The following is a 25,351-nucleotide window of genomic DNA, read 5'->3' as shown; positions in this document are numbered from 1 at the left end:
ACATCTGCACTGCAGACACGACACTGCGCTGTTCCCGGCTTACACCAATGTGTGACCGCGGGAATGGATGGGGCAGAGCAGCATCTCGGACACTGAGGGGGCTATCCGCATAACCAGAGGTCGCACCGGTCAAGATAAGGAGCTGTAGACGAAGACACAGAGATCCAGTGAGGAAGTCTTCTTTCTCTGGCTGCCACAATTTTCCAAGCGAGTTCAGAGGACATGGGCCGGGTCTGATTCTTCATCAGAACAGTGGCCGAGGTACCGCCATTTTCCATGCTAGTTCGGAGGACATGGGCCGGGTCTGATTCTTCATCAGAACAGTGGCCGAGGTACCAGCGGAGTCCATAGCCTGAGTATTCTGTGACGGAGTCAGCTTTCGCTGAGTCGTTTTCTTTAGAGTGGACCCTCTGGGTCGTGGCACCCACCCACCGAGGCCGAGCTAACCTTGTTAGGAACCACCCCCTATAAAGGGAGTGTCAGGGGCAAGACCAAGGGGGTGAGCCACCACGACTGCTGGAACCAGACAGCCAACTCAGGTAGACACTACGTGTGAGTGTCAAACGACAAGGGAAGTGCTGGAAACAAGACAAGACGTGAGTTCACGGTATCTTCATTAAGGCAAACTCAGGGTAACATCAGGTGCAAGACGTGATAACACAGGGAAAACACAGCAAGGTGCGTGCGAGGGCACGCCAAAATCCATGGCATGGTACGTGCTAGGTGGCATGCCTGGGTACAGGCAAGGGCACAGTGACATCGGACTCTGGAAAGCAGGCAATGATCGACAGGGTCATCAGGTTCCGGAGCTCTGATGGCGATCGGTTAGGATCCGGGCATCTGGCAAGGAAACCAGGGTTCAGGCAAGGAGGCATGACAGATCTACAGACGTGGTGCATGTTAGGGAACACGCCAGGGTCCAAGGCAAAGTTCAAGGCAGGGTGCATGCTAGGGACACGCCAGGGTCCAAGGCAAGGTGCAAGGCAGGGTTCAACACACTAGGCATGGTGCATGTATAAGGGACACGCCAGGGTTCAAGGTCCAAGGTCCTGGGTGCACTAAGAAAGCTGCCAGGATTCAAGATTCAAGGTCCTGCGTGTGCCTGGGGCACACCAGGGGTACAGTACAAAGAATGGTCCTGGCCGTGCTAGGAGGCACGCCAGGGTACAAGGTCAGCGGCAGGTCCCACACATGCTAGAGAACATGTTGGGCTTTGAAGTTCAGGACAGATGTCCTGCGTGTGCAGAGGGGCACACCAGGGTCAGGGATCAAGACAAAGAGCAGAGCACAGAGCAAGGTACAAGCAAGACAAAGATTCAAGACAGGTCATGGAACTCAGAACACGACAGAGAGACTAGGTTCATGACAGAGCAAGGAAAGAGAAAGACTTGTGCAAGAGTAGCACGAAAACGCGCAGTGCGAGAAACAGCGTGAGTGCAAGGGAGCACGGGAAACACGACTGGGGCACCGGCAGGCGGTACCGGCTGGAGGCACAGGCAGGCGGGCACGACTAGAGGTGGCACGGCTGAGGCACAGAAAGGCAGAAACCACAATAGCACTGGCCCACGAGCACGGCTGAGGCACAGACAGGCGGGCATGACTAAAGCGGCACGGCTGAGGCACAAACAGGCGGTCAGGGGCCGACCAGACGCGTGCAAGAGGGCCCGCAGCCACAAGGCAGGGCTAGGCAAAGGTACAGGACAGAGACGCATGCGAAACAGCAAGGCAAAGCCTGGTACAAGAGGTGCAGGAGTGCACGAAAAACGGAGACTAGACACAGAGTTCAAGACATGGTCCTGCGCATGCAGAGGGCACGCCAGGGCCCGGGTTCAGGACAGAGACCGGAACGTAGGCAGTAGCACAGAGCCGGGTACAAGAGAAGAGAAGCGGAGCGTATGCTAGAGCCCAGAGCCGGGTACAGAGACATAGAACTAGCAGCGGAGCGTAGGCCAAAGCCCAGAGTCTGGTCAAGGCAGAGCCTTGAGACTAGTCAGGGAGTGTGCTAGAGAGCACCATAGCAGAGACATAGAGCAGAGTACAGAGCTAGCAGCGGAACGTAGGCCGAAGCCCAGAGCTGGGTCAAGGCAGAGCCTTGAGACTAGTCAGGGAGTGTGCTAGAGAGCACCATAGCAGAGACATAGAGCAGAGTACAGAGCTAGCAGCGGAACGTAGGCCGAAGCCCAGAGCCGGGTCAAGGCGGGGCCTTGAGACTAGACACGGGACATAGGACGAACAACAAGGCAAAGAAGAGCTGAGGCAAGACATAGCGAAACAGGCAAAGGTAGAGAACATAGGAAGTACTACAAGTCAAAGAATAGCTAAGGCGAGACACAGCAAAACAGGCTAAGGCAGAAAACAGAGGAAGTACTACAAGTCTAAGAATAGCTTAGGCAACACAAGGCGAATCAGACTAAGGCAGAGAACAGAGAAAATACTACAAGTCAGAGCATAACAAGGACAAAACACGGCACGAGAGACAACACAAGACATGGCACGGGACAAGAGGCAGAATACAAGCACAGAGCGTGTGCAGAGACGCACTACAGGGCAGAGTGCAGGGGCACAGAATACAGGGAGCGACCCAACAGACCAAGCAGCCATGCAGGGAAGCAACACAATACTCAGGCTCTGACCATAGGAAGGGGCGGTCTGATATAGGGCATTAGCACCTGCACTTCCGGGTCAGACCAGAGGAGGACTTCCGGTTCAGGTCCTCCAGGATCATAGAGAGGATCACATGGTAGAGTCCTCCAAGACCATAGAGAGGACCACATGGTAGAGTCCTCCAGGACCAAAGAGGGGAACATGGGAAAGGTCACATGATCAGGGTCTCCAGGAACAAAGAGAGGATTGCTGCAGGCAGAGCAGAGACAGCTGGTCACACAGCTGGTCACACAGCAACGGCGTGTAGCCATGAGGTAAAACACACATGCGCACTAGCAATGGCAGGCAGCCATGAGATGAGGAGCGCGTGCATACTGCTCCAGGCATCCTGCTGCACAACAGCCACGAGGCCCGTGTGCACACTGCTCCAGGGATCCTGCAGCATAAGACATAATGGGCATGATAGTTCGGTGCGCGTGCACACTGCTCCAGGAGTCATGCGGCATACCAGACATGGCGGGCATGACAGTTCGGTGCGCATGCACACTGCTCCAGGGTTCATGCGGCACAACAGACCTGGCGGGCATGACAGTTCTGTGCGCGTGCACACTGCTCCAGGGTTCATGCGGCATAACAGACATGGCGGGCATGACAGCAGGACTGTGCCGGGCTGTGCGGGGACTGTGCCGGGCTGTGCGGGCAGTGTGGGACTGTGTGGACTGTGCCAAATATTGCGAGGCAAGTAGTGAAATTTACTCACCAGGATTCATGTACCGCGAGTACCGCATTACTCTCCGAGTACCGAATCCTAACGAGTATACTCGCTCACCCCTGCGAAGGGCCCAAACAATCTGTACCTACTTTACTTTCTATAAATCTGCCTACTGGCATGCCTGTATAGACTGGCCACGTGTTACCTGTTAACACCTTGGGAACTGTGACAGATACAGTATATGAGTACGGGCTCACCTGCACAACAGTTTAAAATCTTACAATTATCTCTGTCCAGCAACCAAATATCCCTTTCCATCCCGATGTGACTTCATTGAACTCAAAGGAATAGACAATCTTCAAATCTATCAAAAATACCCAGTTATCCAACTGTGACTACTATTTAGCTGTACACAAAGTCTCTAAAAGTTAAACCATTATCCCCTACTATAATGTTCCTCAGAAACTCTTTCCTGAAACAAAAAGAAGTTCAAATTTTGTATAAAGTCCATTGCATGCCTTGTCGACACCTTGGCATGGATTAGGATTCTTAATTATGGAAAAAACAGGAAACGTGGCAGCAAATCCGGAAGTTCCGGAAGCTGATTTTGGCTGTTTCAGACCATGTTTATTGCCAAAATCAGCTTCCGGAACTTCCAACATTCCAACAACAACATTTTGGTGTCAAAATACTCAAGGCTGCAATAGAGCCTGCAGTTAGATAATTGCCTATCAATCTAACTGCAGGCTCTATTGCAGCCTTGAGTATTTTGATACCAAAATCTTGTAAGGTGCATGCACGGTTACTCACTACTGCGTGGGCCTTAGTTTTCTTACCGACCCAGTTCTCCTCCGGACAAACAATTGGCGTATACGGACGGATGCTGGGGCCCTCCAGCAGGTGAACAGTACCATTGATGATTGTGACTTAACTCCTTAGTGGCATCCAACATCTCTCACACTTGATCCTAGCCTTTTCTGTCTCTCAGCAGCGTCTCTGTCAGAAATCTTCTCACATCTGAATGAGCTCTAGTCGCGGGCACGATCGGCTCCATTGTGCCGCTGCTCTGGTCTTAGTGGGATGTATTCACCAGAGAATGGAGAATCTCATTGGATTCCCTTTCAATATGTCCTCTCCCTGATCTCAATAACTGCAGACTGCCCTTAAGATGGCCGCACTTCCTCTTCCTGTATTTCACATCATTTCAGATTGCAGCTCCACCTCTGACTTTCGGTAATGTTTAGGCAACAGCAATATCTTGTGACTGAATAAAAACATTGCTGCAAAGAATCAAATCTATTTACAAGTGGTGTAGTATTATACTGATGTGGACACAGGAAAGCACATTTAAACCACCCTGGTGAGCCGAGACACATCTCACAGCACAATACATGTGATTGAGGTCACATTGCAAACTTGAGGGTACTATCACCCCAACAAGAAAGTCACAAAACTGTGACTTGTTTATTACAGTTTCAGTACCCTTTAGGTCGCAATGTGGCCCCATTCATTTGTATTGCATTGAGATGTAGTAGTGACAACAAGCGTACTTTGGTCACTATGTAGCCCCAGCCTTATGATTACAAATTCATTAATTGTGGTAGACATTCTCTTTAAGAAATAAATGAGTCCAAACTACTTCATTGAATTAAGGGCTTTACCTGTTTTGCTGCCCACACCTCTATTTGCCATGTGAGCAGACATAGTATTACCTTAATGCACAATTGGAGCCACAATGTCTAGTCCCTTCATAAAGTAACAGACTGTAACAATGACCCAATTAACACCTTGGCAGGAACCATTTGTTTTCTTAAACTAGTAGACAATTTTTGTACATTAAAAAATGTCATTTGAAAGCGACTAGTATTAAACACATTTTTACAGTATTCTTAGGAAGTCGGATAGATTAACCATAGTGCATGAAGTCCATTATTTTAGGCAATATGTGTTACAGAGAAAAGAGAGTAATTTTCACTTTTAAAAATATCTTGCTTACAGAAACTGAAAAAATGACCATCTTATGAGTCAATGGCACTGATAAAGCCCTTCTTCGTTCTCTTCAGTGTCATAGACTTGAAAGGAGCAGCAGGATTCATTTAACTCAATTCAATTCAAATGAGCTTAATTGGCAGGACTAAGTACATATTAGCATTGCCAAAGCAAATTGTAAAAATAGGGGGATGGGAGATAGGGGGGGCATATAGAAGTCCAGGATATATTGGGCTCCTTTTAGAGGATTGGGGCATGTCCAGGGTGCGGTATAGGAGTCCATGACATATCAGTCTCCTCTTAAGGGGGTTTTACACATAGCGATATCACTAACAATATCGCTAAAGCATCACCGATTTGGTGACGCAGCAGCGATATCACTAGCGATATCGCTTTGTGTGATACTTACCTCCGACCGGCTCCCCCGCTGTCCATCGCTGATCGCGCGAGATCGCACAGCTCCATTTCTTGTCGGGCGCTTCCTGCTGGCGCCGACGAGCGACGCGTGGATGTGGACGGAGGACGTCAGGATCGCTGCGTCTGAAAGGTAAGTATCATCCGCTGTATCGCTGCTGCATCGCTGTGAGATCTTCCTGTGTGGAAGCTCACTATCGATCATTTAGCGATGCACCAGCGATCCTGACCGGGTCATATCGCTGGTTGGGATCGCTGGTGCATCGCTAAATGTAAAGGGGCCTTTAGTCTGGGGATAGGGACATGTCCAGGGTGGGGTATAGAAGTCTATGACATATCAGCCTCCTCTTAGTTTGTGGCAGGCACTGACATATTCTGCTGCTATGGCCGCTGCACTTCCCTCTTCCCCCAGTATTATCGGCAGTTTCTCTTTCTCTCTTTCTCTGGGGCCAGTTTGTAGGTTCTGGTATATCGTCAATTTCTGGAATTTGTTTATGTCATTTCTCCAGTTGCTGAGATATTCCTCTTTGACTTTTGTACTTTCTTCCAGATTTCGCCTTTTGCCAGGCCATGTAGGTTGATGGCATGGCCAGGCTGGCTTTGGGTACTTTGTGTTGGAAGACTTCCTGGGGCTTCCTGGTGTAGGAAGGCTTTGTGATGGTAGGATCTGGGACTACTACTTTGTAGAAGAGCCATGAAAGACAGCACCTTCTTCTGGATTGCGAGGTGTAGTGGGAATCTGCCCAGCTCTGCTCGGCAGGTGCTGTTTGATGTGCTCTGATGGACTTGGAGAAGATGCTTGCAGAACTCTAGGTGGAATATTTCAGTTGGCCCAGTGTAAGGAGAAGACCTGGACCAGGCCTACCTACTCTGTAACAGATCCAGAACTGTCAGGGCTGCCACCCAGGTTTCACGGGGAAAAGCTTAAGGCTTCAGACCGACCTCTGCACCTAGGAGTAGGGGGCGTGGCTAAGATAAAAGGGCCACAGCACACGGGAAATCAGATAGTTGCCTTGAGAACATACAGCGCGCAGAAGGACAGTGTCAGGGCTTCTGCGGAAAAGCCAACTGCCAGAGCAGGCCTAAACCAGCAGAGGCTAAAAGCTGCTAACAGCTGCTAACTGTGGTTATTGGCAAGTGCCGATGTCCGAACATGACCAAGCGAAGACGGCCTTCATACTACCTATGGGCCTGTATGAGTTTAATAGAATGCTGTTCGGACTGGCAAACGCTCCTGGAACTTTTCAGCAACTGATGGAGAGGTGCTTGGGTCACCTGAATTTTGAAGCCACTTTGATCTATCTAGATGATATAATTGTCTATGCCACCACGTTCAAAGAACAACTGCAGCATTTGGAGCAAGTACTGAGCCGGCTCCAGAGACATGGACTGAAGGTAAAACCGTCCAAGTGCCATTTGTTCCGAACCCAAATCGAATACCTAGGACTTGTGGTCTCTCCGGAAGGAGTATGTCCGGTCCATGAAACAATTGCAGCAGTGCAAGATTCGCCCACCCCGAAGACTGTCAAGGATGTCTGGGCTTTTCTGGGAATAACCGGGTACTATCAATGGTTCATGAAAGACTTCACTCGCATCGTGAATCCGTTATTAGAGCTGCTGAAAGGAGCTCCTTCAGCAGCCAAAAAACAGGAAATCCAGTGGGGAGAAAGGCAGGAGAAAGCATTTCAAGCCTTGAAAGTGACTTTAACAGAAGCACCCGTCCTGGCCTACGCTGACTTCTCTTGGCCCTTCATTCAACATACTGATGGAAGCTTGCATGAGCTAGGAACTGTGTTGTCGCAGGTTCAGGACGGGAAGGAGCGAGTGATTGCTTACGAGAGTCATTCTCTTCATGAATCTGAATGGAATCCAGTCAACTACAGTTCGTTCAAGTTGGAGCTGCTGGCGTTAGTGTGGGCTATGACAGAAGTTTGTGGAATACCTGTCGGGGTCTGAAGTTCTGGTGCACACCGACAACAACCCACTGGACCACCTGGAAAACTCCAAGATAGGGCCCCTGGAACAACGGTGGGTGGCAAGAGTGGCTAAATACAGGTTTAAGATCCCCTACAGAAGGGGAGCTGAAAACATTCACGCGGATGCATTGTCTAGAGTGACACATGAGAAGCCTGGTCCTAGCCGAGACAAAGAACTTGAGCCTGAAGAGGTTCCTGGGTTCTGGGGTCCTGCCAGGACATTGACAGCCACGCAGGAACAGGTACAAGCGGAGCCCCAGGAAAATGTATTGGGACAGCCTCGGGATGAGTGGGTGCGGATTCAACAGGAAGATGGAGAGCTTGCACAAATTCTGCAGTGGGTGGCCCGCAAACATCTGCCTAGCAAGAATGAGAGGCCCTACAAATTCTTTGACAAAGGGAGAGATTACACCTAAATAATAGTCTCCAGGAAACATCTGGTTGTCAAGCCAAGGAACCGGTGACCCGCGATCACGTGACGGAGGTCATCGGTGGGCAGATTTCCTGCCCGATGACCGGAAGCGCGAGTTAAATGCCGGTGTCAGTGTTTGACAGTGGCATTTAATGGGTTAACGGCTGCAAGTGGAGCGCAATTCCACCCGCAACTATTCCGGGCACATATCAGCTGTTTAAAATAGCTGACATGTCCCAGGAAAGATGTGGGCTCAGTGCCGCAGCCCACATTAAAGGGAGTGTGTACAATGTCAGAGTAAATTTACACCCAACAACAGAAAGGGGTTAAGCAACAATCCCTTCCTCCAAAATTCACAGCATCCAGGGAAATAATCATCAGTGCTTCCTGTTTAGGACAAACAGAAGTCGTACAAAAGTGTTAAACAGTAAGGATTGATTTATTAGGTCCAATGATTTTAGTCACATAGCTAAAACAGTGTTTTACGATCATTTTAAAGTTCATAAAACATCACATCTTACATATCTTGCTAAGGTTTGCCTAGAGCTATTGACAAAGCCTAAAGGGCGAAACCCTGGGTCAAGTAATAATCTCTAATGTTTTCACTATGGTTGGATGTCTATTTGTCCAGTAGTAGTAGGTTTACTCCCTGGATCAGAAAACCTACCTTTGGTCATAAATGGATACTGAATCTGTATTACCTCATGTCCAATATCATATTTATTGTGACATTTCTTCGAAGACTTGTAAAGGCTTTGTGCCTCATTCTTTTGAACCTGCTGACCTGCTCCATAAGAGACTATTTTTAACCTGTTCACGACGTACTCATCATACCTAAGGTCCAATTCTTTAATGTGGGCTCAAGAACTGAGCCCGCCTCTTTCTGGCAGATGGTGGCTGTGTTATTCCGCAATCATCTGCCTCAAAAAGCTATGGGTGAAACAGGGTTCTGCCCACAGCTGTTCACCTGTTAAATGTTGCTGTCAGTTTTTAACAGCAGCATTTACAGTGCGCAACCTGGTGGCACACTGTTCTATACACCAAGAATCCCTGCCTGCTGCAACACGATAACAGAATGCCAATGGGTCTCTATGAAAGTTGGGGACTGATGAAGACCATTGTTACTGGCGTTCATAGGAGACCGTGATTTTTAAAGCAATTGGACAATCCCAGGTTCAAGATTTCTGAAAGGTCTACAAAATACATTAAAAACTACAAAAAAAATAAAAAATCTACATTTTTAATATACAGTATATATAAATTTAAATTAACTTTCTTCACCTTCCACCATTAAAAATAAAGCCAAAAAATACACACATGTAGCATCTCCACATCCATAAAAATCCGATCTTTCAAATGATAAAATTGATGAACTTTGGTAAACGACGTAATGAGGAAATAAATAAAAATGCCCGAGGTTTATATTTTCATTTGCTGCAACACATTAAAAAACGCAATAAGAAGTGATCAAAACATCGTATCTACCCGAAAAAGGGAGTCATTAAAAACATACAATGTTCTCATTGGGAAAAACAAAATTCTTTAGTCATGATACCTTTTAATAACTAACAAAAATAAAATAAATGATGTTACAAAACAAGCTTTGAAGACTTCTTAGGTCCCTTTCTCAGGCATGACACCATTAAAAATTATCACATACAAGATTATCTAGTTTTCCCCACTGAGAACATTTTTTTTCAACTGGCTAACTCATTGATCACTCTAACTTTTTTACAGTTAGAGTGATCAATGAGTGGAACAGGCTGCCATGAGAGGTGGTGAGTTCTCTTCAATAGAAGTCTTCAAACAGAGGCTGGACAGACATCTGTCTGGAATGATTTAGTGAATCCTGCTTTGAGCAGGGGGTTGGACCAGATGGTCAAGGAGGTCCCTTCCAACTCTACGATTCTATGATTCTATGGTGCCAAAACCCTTTTATTCTTTTATTAAAAACAAAAGCTCAGGGCACAAAAACAAGCCTTTACAGGCCTATTGACCAAAAAAATGAAAACGGAAAATGGCTACAAGCAAAATTTTGTTTCACCACTTCAAAAAAAAACTTTGTATGTTTGATATCATTGTAATCATTCTGACCAGGTCAGATCCTTTTTACCATATGATGAATGACATTGAAACAAAACCCAAAATAACAAATGTGGAATTGCAGTGTTTTTGCAATCTCGACATGTTTTGACTTTTTTCTCAGTTTCCGAAGCATCACATGATAAATTGAATGTCAATCAAAAATTATTTTTTATGTGTTTGCTGAAAACCATAGCACGTAAGTCCATTGATGTGACGACCAGTGGGGGGTCCAGTGGACATTGACCTAACCTCTTTCATTATATACAGTCATAGCCGAAAGTGTTTACATGCTTGAAATTGCTGCGAAAAATGAAGCATTTCTCCGTGAAAATTATTTCGGTTACACATGTTTATTTCCTTTGTGTGTATTGGAACAACATAAACAGAGAAGAAAAGGCAAATTGGACATAACTTTACACAGAACCCCCAAAATGTGCCGGGAAAAATTGTTGCCACCTTTACAAAATTGTGGGTAAACAACTTTGCTTCAGGCATGTGATGCTCATTCAAAGTTACCTGTGGCAAGTAACAGGCAAGGACAAAATGAAAATCACATCTGAAACCAGATAAAAAGGGGAGAAGTTAACTCAAGGGCCGCACGGTGGCTCAGTGGTTAGCACTGCAGCGCTGGAGTCCTGGGTTCAAATCCCACCAAGGACAACATCTGCAAGGAGTTTGTATGTTCCCCCGTGTTTGCACGGGTTTCCTCCAGGCACTCTGGTTTCCTCCCACATTCCAAAGACATACCGATAGAGAATTTAGATTGTGAGCCCCATTGGGGACAGCGATAATAATGTGTGCAAATTGTAAAGTGAGGCGGAATATGTTAGAGCTATATAAAAAAAATAAAAAGTAAAGATTATTATTATTGTTATTATTAACTCAATCTTTGCAGTGTGTGTGTGTGTGTGTGTGTGTGTGACACAGTAAGCATGGAGAATGGAAAGAGGAGAAGAGAACTGTTTGAGGGCTTGAGAACCAAAATTGTTGAACAATATAAACTATCTCAAGGTTACAAGTTCAGCTCCAAACATTTTGATGTTCCTTTATCAGCAATGTGCAAGATAATTAAGAAGTTTGCAACCCATGGCACTGTAGCTAATCTTGCTGGATGTTGACAGCAGAGAAAAAATAATGAAATGTTGCAACACAGGATAGTTAGGATGGTGGATAAGCAGGCCCAATTAAGTTTTAAAGAAATTCAAGCTGTCCTGCAGGCTCTGCCAAAATTTAAATGAAATTAAATGCTATGGCAGGAGACCCAGGAGGACCCCACTGGTGACACAGCGAATAAAAAAATCTAGACTGCAGATTGTCAAAATTTACAAGATTAAGCCAAAATCCTTCTAGGAAAGCAACTTGTGGACAGATGAGACCAAGATAGAGCTTTTTGGAAAAGCACATCATATGGTGGAGGTTCACAGAAATGTTGGGGTTGTTTTGCTGCCTCTGGCATTGACTTTGTGCAATGCATCATGAAATCTAAAGATTACCAAAGATTACCAAAGGATTTTGGGTCACAATGTAGTGCCCAATGTCAGAAAGCTGGGTTTGCGTCCTAAGTCACGGGTCTTCCAGCATCACAATGACCCCAAACATACTTCTAGAAGCACCCATAAATGGGTGGAATCAAAGTGCTGGAGAGTTCTTTAGTGGCCAGCAATTAGTTCGGCTCTAAATCCCATTGAAAGCCTGTGGAGAGATCTTAAAATTGCTGTTGGGAGAAGACAACCTTCAAATACAGCTCTGGCAAAAATTAAGAGATCACCACATCAGAACCCTGTCATGGGCAGCCCATTCTCCAAACCTGAACCTCACTGAAATCCTCTGGAATGTAATCAAGAGGAAGATGGATAGTCACAAGCCATCAAACAAATAAGAACTGCTTAAATTTTTGCGCCAGAAGCAGTGTGAAAGACTGGAGGAAAGCATGCCAAGACGCATGAAAGCTGTTTTTAAAAATCATGGTTATTCCACAAAATATTGATGTCAGAACTCTTCCTGAGTTAAAACATTAGTATTGTTGTTTCTAAATGGTTATGAACTTGTTTTCTTTGCAATATATGAGGTCTGAAAGTACTGGGTTTTTTTAATTTTGACCATTTCTCCTTTTTAGAAAAAAAAAACAAAATTCATTGCTCGGAAATTGGTAGACATGATGTCAGAAGGTTGTAGACTAAAAGAACAATTTACATTTTACTCAAAAATATAACGATAAAGCGGAAAATCAGACAAACTGAACATTTGGAAGTGGTCTCTTAACTTTTGCCAGAGTTGTATGAGAGACCTGGAGCAGTTTGCAAAATAGTGGTTCAAAATTCAACTTGAGAGATGCAAGAAGCTTTTTGATAGTTATAGGAAGAGATTGATTACAGTTATTTATTCCAAAGGTTGTGAAATTAAATATTAAGTTGAGTGTGTCAACAATTTTAACCCAACCATTTTGGGGGTTTTGTGTGAAATTATGTTTAATTTGCCTTTATTCTCTGTTTTTGTGTTGCTCCAATACAGACTAAGAAAATAAACATGTGTATAACAAAAAATGTGTAACTGCACTAATTTTCTGGTAGAAATATTCTATTTTCTGGAACAATTTCAAGGGTACCAACATTTTCGGCCACGACTGCATAGATAAGGTTCTAGAAGATAGAAGACACACACTTCCTTTCTGGATTGTCTGTACAGTGCTTGTTCATTATGGTAGCTATAGGGTCATTGATAGAGCAACGTCAATTACAGTCTTTAGGAAGTGGTAGAAGATTGTTCCCTCCAGCACAGACAAGGAAGGGACATGGAAGTTGGATACAGTGCCTAATCTCTGAGTATACTCTGTAGTGGTAATATTATTTCTTATATAGGCTTTCATCATTAAAATTGAGCTATTAAAATTATAAAAGATTTACTTCTTTATCATGCCCCAGTCTATTCAGCAAAGCAGACAAGAAATAAAAAGCATTTGCCTATTGGGTCAGTTTTAGGAGCTTGTATGGAAACTAAGTGTGAATAAGACATCAGTCCATCAACTGTAAAACGTTTTAATCGAGAAGAAGGCAAAAACCCATGAGGGAGATGTTATTTATCCTATATGAGAGGAAAAATTCCTTCCTAACTCTAGATGTGGCAGTAAGACAGGTCAATGTCCCATCTTCAGAATCTCCACCGTGTGCAGAATTATTAGGCAAGTTGTATTTGAGAGGATTCTTTTTATTATTGAATAACAACTATGTTCTCAATCAACCCAAAAGACTCATAAATATCAAAGCTTAATATTTTAAACCAATAGAGCAACACAAAATTTAGAAATAAACATTTCTGACATTCAAAAACAAAACAAAAAAAACCAGTGACCAATTGTCACGTTGCCATCAGATACAGGGACTGCTGTTCCTGCTTCGGCCACTGGGAGGCACCGGACTGTCACGTCGCCGTCAGATACAGGGACTGCTGTTCCGGTCTCAACCACTGGGAGGCACCTGGCTGTCACGTCACCGTCAGACTCGGGGACTGCTGTTCCTGCATCGGCCACTAGGAGGCGCCGTGGTTTCCCCGTGGGTGGTGGTGAGAGAGAAGGGGCTCCTGCGCAGGCATCTGGTGGGCGCAGGCTCCGCTCCTCTGTCAGTCATGAAAGGGTTGAGGCATCACCATATGGCCTGGTCCTGGGGGCGGTCCAAATGACATTATCAGACTGTGAACCTGTGACTGATAGCCTGATCCTTCAAATACCTTGGGGCCTGTCTTGCAGGCCACCAGATATAGTATTGGTTTCCCCAGTGTGCTAGTTGTTATTTGCTATCTTTCATTCTTACCTTTGCCTGGATTTCTGACTCTGCTACTACCTAACGATTCTGTACCTCTGCCGTCCTCCTGGTTTATAACTCTAACCTTGGCCTGAATTTGACTCTGCTATTGTCTGCCGTTTTTTGTACCTCTGCTGCCCGCCTGGTTAAGACTCGGATTCCTGACTACGCTTTTGGTCCCGTTTTTTAACCCCTCTCTGGCGACCGTTCTGCTCTGGCCCGCTGCTCATATTCAGACAGCACCTCCTGGGCTCTGCTGTAAATCCAGATCCCTGTATAGGGGAAATGGATCGCCCTCCCAGGGCTGTGGGGTACTCGGTACCGGGCCGGTGTCGGCGGGATGTGTCACAGCAGCGGTGACCCGGTCCGTGGCCCTGGGCGCCCAATTAATGGGGGAAATTGAATGGTAGAATGTAGTGAATGGAATAGTTCGTGACACCACCTGTGGTGTTCGGCAAGTGAGATGTTAGGCCGACGCTGCATGCAGTTCCTCTGGGGCTGGTGGTGTGTTGCAGCCAAGATGGTGAAGCTCCAAACAGGTGGAGCTGTAGCCCCAGGGCAGTGTAGATGTAGGGGAAGAGGAGAGGCACAAGCGGTGTAGAAGCTGGTACCCAGATGTAGCAGTGCTGGGTGCGTTGGCGCAAGAATGAATGGAGGACACCAGGGCTTGTAGTTCCAAAGCTTTACTCACAGTCTGTAGTACACACAGGTGCCTGCCTCCGTGCCGTGTCCTCCGGGTCAGGGACTCAGTCAACCTCCAGGCAAGATGGAATGCTCCCTTCCAACACTCCGCCAACATGTGCCTTTCTGAACGTCTCCTCTATAGCGCCTTTAAGTGTGAAGTACTCCAAGCACTGAGTTACACTGGAGTGCCTCCTGACAGATGTTCCCAAGAACTCTACTTCTACGGCAGACAGCTGTAGCCTGCTTCGGGGACTCCTCACTCCTGAGTCCCGGCTCTCTATTCAAGTTGCTGTTGTGCCCCCAAGTCTTAGATGGGGGTAGTGCATTTACAGCCCACTACTCCACCGGTGTCTGCTGCAGAACCATTAGTGTCTGTACAACTTCGGGGACCGGGCCCCGGCCTTGCGCTTAGAACTTCTAAGCAGGGTTCTTCCTCTAACCCACATCCTCTGTGTTCCCTTTTACTCCTACATTCCGTACTTGTCTTTCTTTCCTATGGAAGATCAGGTTTCAGTTTAATGTCTTTCTCCTTCTTTTCTTTCCCGTGCCAGCAGACCCAGGTCACTGAGATCTGCTGCAGCACCTCCTTCCTCCATCCCTCTCTCAGGGATTTTCCTTCCTCACGCCTCTCTGAGTGACTTCCTGACTGACTGACCTGTAATCCTAAACATTCCTGCTCTTTTATGTATTCTCAACTCCTTCCGCCACCCAGCACGTTTCGTGTTCCAAGCAGGGAGCCACCAAAGGTGCTCTGCTACACTCCACACAGCAGGGAGCCGCAATGTGGCTTTGCTGAACTACTCTGTTGTGTGGGGTGCGAGTGTGGGAGCGTCGTCAGGAGCCTCCAACTTACCTGGATGGTGGGGCACCACACCTCAGGAGGAGGTGCAGTACCTCTGTGGTGACTGAGCCTCAGGGGCGCCACAGTAAAGGGTATCGGGGTTGCTCGGGGTGCTGTCTTACTGCAGCCCAGACTTGCAGGTGGACGTCACACCAATGTAGTCACCTTTCTTTACGATGACACTCAAAAGCCTTCCATCCATAGATTCTGTCAGTTGCTTGATCTGTTTACGATCAACATTGCGTGCAGCAGCCACCACAGCCCATCAGACACTGTTCCGAGAGGTGTACTGTTTTCCTTCCCTGTAGATCTCACATTTTATGAGGGACCACAGGTTCTCTATGGGGTTCAGATCAGGTGGACAAGAGGGCCATGTCATTATTTTTTCTTCTTTTAGACCTTTACTGGCCAGCCACGCTGTGGAGTATTTGGATGCATGTGATGGAGCATTGTCCTGCATGAAAATCATGTTTTTCTTGAACGATACCAACTTCTTCCTGTACCACTGCTTGAAGAAGGTGTCTTCCAGAAACTGCCAGTAGGTCTGGGAGTTGAACTTCACTCCATTCTCAACCCGAAAAGGTCCCACAAGTTCATCTTTGATGATATCAGCCCATACCAGTACCCCACCTCCACCTTGCTGGCGTCTGAGTCGGAGTGGAGCTCTCTGCCCTTTACTGATCCAGCCTTGGGCCCATCCATCTGGCCAATCAAGAGTCGCTCTCATTTCATTAGTCCATAAAACCTTAGAAAAATCAGTCTTAAGATATTTCTTGGCCCAGTCTTGACGTTTTATCTTATGTTTCTTGTTGAAAGGTGGTTGTTTTTCAGCCTTCCTTAGCTTGGCCATGTCCCTGAGTATGGCACACCTTGAGCTTTTTGATACTCCAGTAACGTTACAGCTCTGAAATATGGCAAAACTGGTGGCAAATGGCCTCTTGGCAGCTTCATGCTTGATTTTCCTCAATTCATGGGCAGTTATTTTGCGCCTTTTTTTATCAACATGCTTCTTGCGGCCCTGTTGGATATTTGCCATGAAACACTTGATTGTTCAGTGATCACGCTTCAAAAGTTTGGCAATTTCAAGACTGCTGCATCCCTCTGCAAGACATCTCACAATTTTTGACTTTTCAGAGTCCGTCAAATCTTTCTTCAGACCCATTTTGCCAAAGGAAAGGAAGTTGCCTAATAATTAAGCACACCTTATATAGGTTTTTGATGTCATTAGACCACACCCCTCCTCATTACAGATATGCAAATCACCTAATTTACATAATTGGCAGTTGACATTCAAGCCTATGCAGCTTGGAGTAGGACAACATGTATAAAAAGGATGATGTGATCAAAACACTCATTTGCCTAATAATTCTGCACCCAGTGTAATACTAGTACCTTGTAATATTTAGACTTTGTGCCCATGGTGCATTTTTTTAAGCATTTCCACAGCGTTTGTGCTGGCTCAGACGCTGCAGAAATGCTTAAAAGAAGCTTCAAATTAATTTGCATGCGTTTTTGTTTTTTTGTGCCAATGCATGCGTTTTTAAACGCTCAGGAATCGCTTAGCGGTTAAAAACGCAGCATGCTCATTAATTTCCACATTGCTGAGCGTTTTTTAGCCTTTCCCAATGTTCCCAGAAAATGCGCAGAAAAAAAGCGTGAAAAACGCGCGTCTTTTGTGCAAAAAACGCGCAAGAAACGCGAGAAAAAAAGACGCGCGTTTTCTGGGAAGGGGATGAGTTTCCTGAGCGTTTAAAAACGCTAACGTGGGCACATAGCCTTAATGTTTTAAGAAATGAATTTAGGCCCTTGCATTGTCACAAATATATGTTTGTTAAAAATTATGAAGTAATGGCATATCACTAGAATACTTTATGAATATTCTATTACTTTAAAGGGGTATTCTCAAGGCTCTCCTCCTTGAGTGACAGTTTTGGTGAGCAGTAGAGCTGTAGTATTAGTAGAACTATAAAGCTCAGCAGAAGTCCTGCTGTAACACAGTCAGCTGTCAGTGGTTTGCACTGAGTTTGATTGGCTACTGCCAACTGTTGCATAGGAGTAGGTATATATACAAGACAATGGATGGGCTCAAACGGTGCTATGTAGGACAGTTCACATGCAAAGGTAATACATTCAGAGACACAATGTTAGTTGTACTGTATATACAACTTACATTGTTTCTCTGCATATATTACCTTTGCATGTGAACTGTCCTCCATAACGTCATTTGAAATCATTCTGTATCTTGCTCTGAAAGTAGCTGATGCTGAATGCTGTTAATTTTGCAAGATGTATGACAGCAGCTTATCAGGAGCTGAGAGAGAGGGATGCAGGGTCAGACTGGCCATCTGGCAATTCTGGCAAATGCCAGAAGGGCCTGTCTGGTCATGGGCTGCCTTGTCTGCTACATTGTTAACAGAATACTGTTAAGAGTTGTGAGGAAGCACAAAGTCGCTGACTCCGTCACTTACCCCAGCAGGCCACGGGTATCATTAGAAATATTGGTCTTGTAGAAAAACTTCCCATCCAGGGTAATATTAGTAATATATCCCATCTGGTTCATGGGGACGGGCACATCATGGGCCTTTGTGATTTAAAATGCCAGGGCTGAATTCCAGCCCCAGTCCATACCTGGAGGGATGTGAGCAGCTAATTCCGGTTTAGAAATTGTCATGATCCATCATGGATCTGACAGATTAAATGGATAAGTGAACTTTTTTTCCTTTGGCTGTGTGCCAAAGTGTGATGTGATTGCCCCCGGTGGCCATTCGAATTATTACACGTGGTGTCGTTCATTCTAAGTTGCCCCGGTGGTGGTGAGTGGTATCGCACCTTAGTTTTAGGGTTAATGTGCACGCAATTACAAATCAGGTGTTAGGCTCTATAAAAGGGAGCCAGGTGGGTTTAATCACTGTTGGTGATATTGTGTGTCATTTTGCAAGTAAGCCTGGGGGAGGAAGGAGCTGAACATGAGTCCTGTGCAGCCCAGCCAGAGGGGACGAGTGGCAGCTAGGTGGTCTGCAAGAAGGGCTGGCATGGCGTGGTGGAGTCACAGTTTATGGTGTTGGCAGGGAGTGCTTGCATGGCTTGGTGGAGTGACGACTATGGAGAGAGTTGCACTCAGCATGTGGCACTTGGTTGCTGAGAGCTGGAATCAAGCATGCTGGACGTTTTGGCAGGAGCTGAACTCATCTTTGGGACTCTGTTACTGGACAGCTGCAATTGGTGGTGGACTCTGCTCCAAGGCTGCACTATGGTGAAGGATCCAGTTATGGTGATGGATCCGGCTGGAGGAGAAGATGCACACAGGTGGTGGGCTTTGTTGCTTGGAGCGTACGCAACAGAGCAAAGCTAAGTGGTGTTTCCCCTGTTTTGTAATCTTTCCTCATGTGTGTTTTAGTGCAGTGGTGGGATTAGTTTCCGCACCGACCAATTCCCTAGTGAGGGTTTAGGTCAGGACGAGCTAGGGTTTTTTAGGTTCCTGTTGCGCGCCCAGTGCGGAACCGGCATAGGGAACGTTAGGAGTGCAGGGACACTGGCTCACGGGAGCTCAGGAGGTCTCCACTTCCCTATTCCCTATCGCAGGGCCCACCATTGTTAATGTTTCCCAGGTTTCCCTTGTTTAAATTTGCCTTACTGGAGGCGGAGTTTCCAGACTTGTATATACGTGTAATGTCTAAATTCGCCAGTTGGAGGCGGTGTATCCAGCTGCACGTGTTTATTATTTAAATTCACCCCACTGGAGGCGGTGTATCCAGGGTCATGTGCCTCACATGGGTTCGCCTTGTGGTACTCGCTGCGTCCAGACACACGTGACCGTGACAGAAATCAATTGGATGGAGAGATATGACTGGTATGTTAAGTTTTACCTCCTCTCCTGGAATGTATCTACTTTGCATACTCAGACAGGCTTTGGTGGCCAAGTTCCATGAAAGCAATCTGTGTGATAAAATGTCTCATTGGAAGAGAATATCAAAAGACTGACCGTCACTTCCAAACAGAAAACTGCTGTGTACAAGTGCAAAATAAGAGTAGCCATCTCTATAAATAACAAACAAAGATGCACTCTGTAATGCTATAGCATGTAAATATGAAATATATTAAATTTGAATTGAATTACTGTTCTAGAAAGTAGAAAAAACAAAGATACTTAGCACATATCTTGGCCAATTCATGCATGCCCAGCAGCCACAACAAGGCGACCTTCTTTGAGAGGAGCCTAATCTAATGTGACTCCTCTTATGAGCTGATAATTTACATTTATATGGGTAGATAGGATCCTGCTGTAATTAAAACTGCCACGGACTGATATGAAGCGTACTCAGTCAGATAGCCTATGACCGCAGATTGAAAAAGCAGGTCAATTGCAAACTTGCTTATTTTCATTATGTCTAACTAACTAAAGCAATAACTTGAAAATAAGTTTTTCTTGAACAAAGCAGCTTCCAGTCACTCAGGTGTAACAGTGTCTCATTGCCATGCATGGGCAAAAATCAGTAAAGAGGACATAATGGTCGACCAGGGAAGCTACCCTTCAATTTTCAGGATTAATTAATGGGGGCCCCAAAGATCGTACTACACTGATCATTAAGTGATGGCTTATTTTGGAAATATCCAATTACTTTATCAAATGGGAGAATCCTCTTAAATAATATGTAATTTTCTGATGATATACTTCCTCTTAAGAGATATTTTTGAGGGATAATTGATTTAGTTGGAAGGGTCCTAGCTGGGAGACCCCCCTCTATTACTTCATGATTTGTTTGCAGAATGTAAACCATTACTAAGAGCAACATTTTTTAATGATTACATTTTTCATCTTAGTTTTTTGTACCTAGAAGTACATCTCACGGCCAAAATTTGAGTTACTCATTCATGCTTTTTCCGAGTCCCGAACAATGCATTCTTGTACTAGGTAAAATAATGGTCCTATTATATTTCCCTGGCTGGTAATATAGTTACTGGATTTTCCCCAGTTGAAATTAAAGTTAAATCTAATCAGAGAAAACATGCAGCAACAGCCTTCATATTGTTTTATTAACTTACAAGAAAGACAAATATATTATTAGTAAAAGAAATAATATTTTACATATTGTGCTAGGATGTCTTTGTTACAATGTGACTTTCTACGCAGTATCCCACAGTAAAATCTATAAGTGCCAGGAGATGTAAAGTTATACTTCATCATAATGGTCGGAACATTTAGGCACTTGGGGCTGCGCAATTTATGCTACTTGCCATCTCCAATACAAATGGAGAAATAAATGCTTATTTTAAGTACACCAAGGTAAATTATTACCATAACAGATTTTCTCATGTGTTTGCTAACTTATAATTCATTGCAAGTCTCATGCTGTACTATGGAAAAAACTGTTGGCTGCCAGGTCCATCTAGTGACTTGTGCAGCTTGCTTGAAATTGGACCCACTTTATTTTTTTTTTTCAGAAAGAAAATCTGTGCATGTTTACATCCTTTCCTTACAACCATAATTTAACTCTTTCTTGATAAAAGAAACTCAAACATCTCCTGCATAACAAACTTTGCTGAAAGCGCAGCCAGGGACAAGGTGACTCCGCCAAGAGGCTTTGACATAGCCAAATTAGGTCTTTTGTTTTTTTTGTTTTTTCAGGATGAGTTTCAGTTTTGAATTACACATATCACTTTACCATACAATGGATTAAAATGCAGGGGGAAAAAATTGCAATTTTGGCATTTTTTTTTTTAGCTTTTGTTTTTTCAGCATTCATTGTGCTGTAAAAATCACCTGGCAACATGATTTCCTCAGCTGGTACGATTATAGTGATAACAAACGTATAGTTTTTTTTTTTTTTTTTTTTAATATAAACATTTGCAAAAAACTTAAATAAAATTTGACTTGTGTACATACAGTATTTTGGGGGATTTGTGGCTACAGAAATTCCAATGCTAGCATTTTAACATATTTTACTAGTTCAGCATTTACTATATAAATAAATACGGTAGTTTTTAGAGTTGATTAGTTGGCACAATTATGCATGCAGCAATTTTATAAATATTTTTTAATGTTTGTTTTTTTATTTTTAAATAGAAAGGGAACTGGAACATTCATTTTTCACATTTATTTTACAATTTAGTATTTCCCTTTTACTTGTAATCACTGCTATGTAATAATTGTTCTCATCTTGCACTAATAGAAGTATGTGTGTTTCTGACATATTATACAATGAATAAGCTTTTGTTGCTTAAAAAAAATACCCCATTGATTTTTGACTTTCATAAATTTTATTAAATTTTTATAGTGCATACAACAGTCAAATATATGTATACTTTTTATGTGGCATAAATCATGAAGCTAAAGTAGTGAAATGGATTCTCCAAAGCATAGGTCTGGGTGAACAGCAAGGAACAGAGCTGATGGTGAAGCGGAGCGAAACTGACGGATAACAAGTGGATCACTGAGGACCAGGACAGCAGATTATTCAGGATTGCAGATAGACAAGAGCTGGTAGCACAGATTCAGTATAGCCAGGTGTAATAGACTTGAGGAAGTAATGGGAAAGGAGCTGGTATCTTCTGACAGAGAAGCAGTTAATCACAAGAATAGGTCTAGTGTCTTTTGACAGGACATTGGTTCATTTCAAGGGCTAGATGCTCCCTGCTGTGTCTCCCTGCACGGTTCACTGCGTGATGTGTACAATCACAGTGCGCTTTGTTGTCGGCTCAGCTCAGTAGTAATGAGCAGGCAACAGAGCGGTCTCATGACACTTGGCCTGCTGGAGACCAATGACATCACTTGCGGGGGGCTACGCTGGTCACCTGCAGGCCGGGTCTTATGACACCACTCTGGTTCCAGCTCATTACTACTGAGCTGAGCCAACCAAAAAGAGCGTACTGTGACTGTACACATCTCACAGTGCACAGGAACTTGCACTGTCCCTAAAAACAAATGTCACTGATGTCGCTTCATTTGAAAAAGGTGGCAATGGCTGTGTCAATGACCGCAAACTCTTCCCCCTGATAATACTGGGATACTGATGGATCGCCCACCAGGGCAGTGGGGTACTCGGTACCGGGCCGATATCTCAGAGGGAAGTGTCACAGTAGCGGTGACCCGGTCCGTGGCCCTGAACGTCGATGTAAAAGAATAGTGTGGCTGATGATTAAAGTTTATGAGTGGATGATACGTGACGCCACCTGTGGTGCTCGGCAATGAAGATGTTAAGCCGACGCTGCAAACAGATCCTCTGGGACAGATGGTGTGGTGCAGCAATGATGTTGTAACCCTCCACAGGTAGGGCTGCAGTCCCAGGGCAGAGTAGATGAAGAGGGTAGGTGTTGAGGAAGAGGGTGTAGTGTTTGGCACAGAGATGTAGCAGTGCTGGAGAGGTTGCAGGAAGAAAGCAAGGACACAACAGGGTTTCTTTACCTTTACTTTGCTTGGCAAATGCAGTCCAGGGTCCAGATTACAGATGGCACAGGAGCTGGCTCACCTGGAAGCAACTTAGGAATCTCTCTATGCAGATGGGTTGTGTAGTCTCCTTCCTAGCGCTTATTTTTAGGGACTTGCAGTACTGTGTTACACTGAAGTTCCACTTGTTTATTCTCCTTAGAACTCCCTCGTATGGCAGACAGTTGTAGCCTTCCTCTTCTGGCTCACACGTCACTGTTGTGCCTCCGAGTCTTATGTGGGAATAGAGCATTTACAGCTTCCTATTCCTCCGGTTTCTGTTGCAGGACCATCAGTCTTGGAGTCCGGACTCCAGATCATGCGCTATAGCTGGGAATGAGCCTGAACTCTCGGCTCAATCTCCCAGCTCATCTCCTGCACACACATTGCCCTCCTCACACGAACTCCTAATTTCCCCTTCCTGGCCCTCAGAGAGCAGCTCTTCCCCCAGTTTTGGGTTCAGAGCTCCCTCTGCTGGCCTGGAGTGGGAGCTGTGTTGTGTATTGTGATTAACTGCCAGAGAGATCTTTTATTGCTTCCAAGCATGACATCACACTCCCTAGGAGGAAGGCAATGCCATTGTGGCGACCATACTCCTGGGGGCACCACATTTCCCCCTAGTGCAATTCAGTACTCCCGGACTGAAGAAAAACATGTGAAACATATTAACAAATTAACAATTATAAATGTAACAAGATTTCAAATAAATGAAAAATTACAAAATCCAAAGCTCAAAAATAGCCCTGATGATGATTAGTCCATGCGCCAATGTCAAGGTCCAATTCCTGAGCAAGTTGGTAAACTATTTACAAGAAAGTTTTGACCACACATAGTCCTGTGGTCCAATTGTCCCTTGAAACAAAAGAAAATATCCAAAAAGTCTTACAGAGTCTCTGTAGGCACAAAACTTGAAACGTTGCATATTTACAGATTAACATTTACAAAACTTATCTATATGCGGAACCTTAGGGGTGGAATACCTTGGGTACTACGGACAGACCTACGTAGCACTGGTGTGGGTAAACTAGGTAGTAACCGTCTGCGAACTCTTAGACTCACTGTGGGCATGACAGATTCACCACTGGCAGGGTGAGGATTCTCTGGCTCCACTGCTGATGTGGCATCCGCTGCCTGAATTTCCTGATTTTCAACGTTCTCTTGAGTCTCTGCTATTTCAGTTGCAGTAGGCTGGGGAAAAGTTAGGACAGGAACTACAATGGCGGGACCCATTCTTGTCCAGTTTTCAGGGAATTCACCAAATACAGTGCTGACCTTTTCTTCCTCTTCTTCAATGGGCTGAAGATTGTTTTGTTCTTCCATCCTTTCTTTTAACTGGTCAGGGCACAATTTCAGATGATCCCTTGATACTGCTGCTGAGGTCTCACCCACCTCCATCCTTACTGATAAGGCACACTTTGGTGTTGTCGAAGTTCGATGGTAAGACGGTGTAGGGTTGAGCTTCCCATTGGTCATCCAATTTATGTAGCCTTCTTTTCCTCTTGAGGACTTGTTCTCCTGGTGACAAGGGAACTGCAGGTGCATTTTGGTTGTAGTTCTTCTCTTGTTTTTGTCTTGCCTGAGCTAGACTCTATTCCACACACTCTTGTACCCTTCGATATTGCTGTTGCCTTTCTGTATACCAGTCAGCATCTAGGGATGTTACTTCAGGGGTAAGGACTCCCATATCCAAATCAATAGGCAACTTGTCAGGCCTCGCTCTCATTAGGTAGGCTGGAGTAGAGTTGGTGGAATTCACAGGAATGTGATTGTAGAGGTCTATAAGATCTGGCAACTTTTCTGGCCACAGATTCCTCTCGTCCAAAGGCAAGGTCTTCAGTAGGTCAATCACCACCTGGTTCATCTTTTCACACATGCCATTGGTCTGTGGATGGTATGGGGTTGTCCTGATCTTCTTGCAACCGTACAAGTTACAGAATTCCTGGAACACTTCTGCCTCGAAAGCTGGACCTTGATCTGTAAGCACTCTCTCAAGGTAACCGTGCGGTCGGCAAAAGTACTGTTGGAATGCTCTGGCTGCTGTCCTGGCTGTTTGATCCTTGACAGGCACGACTACCAGGAATCTCGAGTAGTGGTCAACGATGGTAAGAGCATAAATGTAGCCGGAACGGCTTGGGACCAGCTTCACATGGTCCAGGGCAACCATCTCAAGTGGTTGCTTGGTTATTATTGGCTGCAAAGGAGCTCGTTGGCTGTTACGGTCCTTTCTGCGCAGGTTACATTGTCCACACTCCCGGCACCAATTTTCAATAGCCTTCCTCATACCAGCCCAGTAGAATCTCTCCCGGAGCAAGACTTCCAACTTCTTCCATCCGAAGTGTCCGGCTCCATTGTGGTACGCTTCCAGGACCATTGATACCTCTCTCTTTGGGACTACCACCTGCCAGACCAACTCA

Source organism: Dendrobates tinctorius, unplaced genomic scaffold (assembly GCF_039654945.1).
Source record: "Dendrobates tinctorius isolate UK_male_01 unplaced genomic scaffold, ASM3965494v1 ptg000145l, whole genome shotgun sequence".
Taxonomy (NCBI): Eukaryota; Metazoa; Chordata; class Amphibia; order Anura; family Dendrobatidae; genus Dendrobates; species Dendrobates tinctorius.
This window is presented reverse-complemented; position numbering follows the sequence as displayed.